Source organism: Lampris incognitus, unplaced genomic scaffold (assembly GCF_029633865.1).
Source record: "Lampris incognitus isolate fLamInc1 unplaced genomic scaffold, fLamInc1.hap2 scaffold_231, whole genome shotgun sequence".
In the NCBI taxonomy this organism is placed as follows: domain Eukaryota; kingdom Metazoa; phylum Chordata; class Actinopteri; order Lampriformes; family Lampridae; genus Lampris; species Lampris incognitus.
In genome coordinates this window covers 72,501-75,000 of record NW_026611189.1, presented here as the reverse complement: position 1 = coordinate 75,000, position 2,500 = coordinate 72,501, and positions in this window count along the sequence as shown.

Below are 2,500 nucleotides of genomic sequence, written 5' to 3'. Positions count from 1 at the left end.
CCTTTACCTTTGCCACCTCTCTCTTTGCTTTACGCTGCATCTCCTTGTACTCCTGTGTACTTTCTTCATCTCTCTGACTATCCCACTTCTTCTTTGCCAACCTTTTCCTCTGTATACTTTGCTCTACTTCCTCCTTCCACCACCACCACCACCACCACCACCACCACCACCACCACCACCACCGCCAAGTCTCCTTGTCTTCCTTCCTCTGTCCCGATGACACACCAAGTACCTTCCTAGCTGTCTTCCTCGCTATTTCTGCAGCGCTTGCCCAGCCATCTGGCAACTCTTCACTACCACTCAGTGCCTGTGTTAACTCCTGCCTGAACTCCACACAACAGTCTTCCTTCTTCAACTTCCACCATTTGATCTTCGGCTGTGTCTTCACTCGCTTCCTCATGTTGGTCTCCAAAGTCATCTTACAGACCACCATCCGATGCTGCCTAGCTACGTTCTCCCCTGTCACCACTTTGCAGTATGCAATCCCTTTTACATCGCGCCTTCTACACAAGATATAGTCCACCTGTGTGCACTTTCCTCCACTCGTATACGTCGTCACCCTGTGCTCCTCCCTCTTCTTGAAATATGTATTCACCTCAGCCATTTCCATCCTTTTCGCAAAATCGAACACCATCTGTCCTTCCACATTTCTCTCCTCGATTCCATACCTTACCATCAACTCCTCATCACCTCTGTTCCCTTCAGCAACGTGTCCATCGAAGTCCGCTCCAATCACCACTCCCTCCTCCTTGGGTCCCCTTTCCACCACGTCGTCCAACTCAACTCCAGAATTCTTCTTTTTCGTCCATCTTACACCCGACTTGCGGGGCATATGCGCTGATAACCGTCAGCAATACACCTTCGATTTCCAGCTTCATAATCCTCACTCTGTCTGACACTGTGTTCACCTCCAGCACGCTCTTGACATACTCTTCCTTCAGAATGACCCCTACCCCATTTCTCCTCCCATTCGCACCATGGTAGAAGAGTTTGAACCCACCTGCGATACTCCTGGCCTTACTCCCCTTCCACCTTGTCTCTTGTCACCTTTCTTCTTTCCATCACGTCAGCCAGCTCTCTCCCTTTACTAGCCATAGTGCCAACATTCAAAGTTCCGACTGACTCTCACCTCCACACGCCTACCCTTCCTCCTCTCTAGCTGCCTCTGGACATGCCTTCCCCCTCTCCTTTTCCTTCGCCCAACAGTAGCCTAGTTTCCACCGGCACTCCGCTGGTTAACAGTACCGATGGCGGTCGTCGGTAACCCGGGCCTCGACCGATCCGGTATGGAAATCTTATTTATGATCCGCATATTTGATTTGGCAAAGATTTGACGCCGGATGCCCTTCCTGACGTAACCCTCCGCTTTTGTCCTGGCTTGGGACCTGCACTAAGAATGCACTGGCTTGTGCATCCTCAGTGGCTGGGTTGCACGCTTTTCTATGTTTGCCCCTCACTTTTGTGGCGTGAACTATCAATTCTAGTAATACAGGTGTGTTTATGTTAGGTATCACAGACACACGCACACGCACAATATATGTCCAAAAGTATTGAGATAACTGACCATTACACCTACAGGAGCTTTTCTGACATGTCATTCTGAATCCATAGAAACCCATATTCCACGAAGCTCCCGGCGCACAGTTTTTGTGCCGATGTTAATGCCAGGAGAAGTTTGGATCTCTGCAGTTATTGAGTCAACAGAGCGTTGGCGACTTGAGTTGCTGTTGTCCCTAAAGGCTTGCACTTTTCAATAATATGATGATATATGAAGCATAGAGAGTAAACGGGATAGATACCTTTTGAACAGCACCCTGTAGTACAGCACTTTGAAGGTACATATGTCGTCACTTGCTGTAGTGGTTTTTACTGATGGGCGTGGCCAGGTTTTCAGAAGCCTCTCAGTTGTCAATGTGAGAGCCAGGGGACGCGTCTGCCGTACGTTTAGGGTTAGGGTTAGGTGATTTCTCTGGCAGGGCTGGTTACAGTAGGGCTGCTTACACCACACCCCGGACTGGATTTGTTGCGTGTTTGTGTCCTGATCGATGGGCCAACTTAACACGCCTTCGGAGGGTGTCCGCCGGCCGGCTTTGCCGGCGTTCGGGCGGTCGGTTCCTCCGGTCTGGCGGATCGATGTCCTTTATTTAATGTTCTTAGTGGCGAGCGGAGTGCGGAGTGGGAGGGGCTCTACCGCGTAGTCGTCCTCTCCGTTGCACAGCTCGACAGCGTGCTCGGCGGTGCTCAGCCGGACCGTCTATCCCAGTTGCTCTTCCACGGCTCCCCTCGCGAGGCTTGCCGCCCCCCCCCCTCCAACATCTGTATGGGGAGGGGTGGAGCAGCTCCGTGTTTACCTCGCGGGGCTTCCCGGAAGACATTTTCTCAAAGTCCTCGTGTGACCGGTCTACTTTTTCATTGCGTTGTGTAGGAAAGACAGGACAACTTGTCTCCTTCATGGGATCTGTATTCTGTCGCATATAAACAGAGCAGGTTTCTGGAAGCT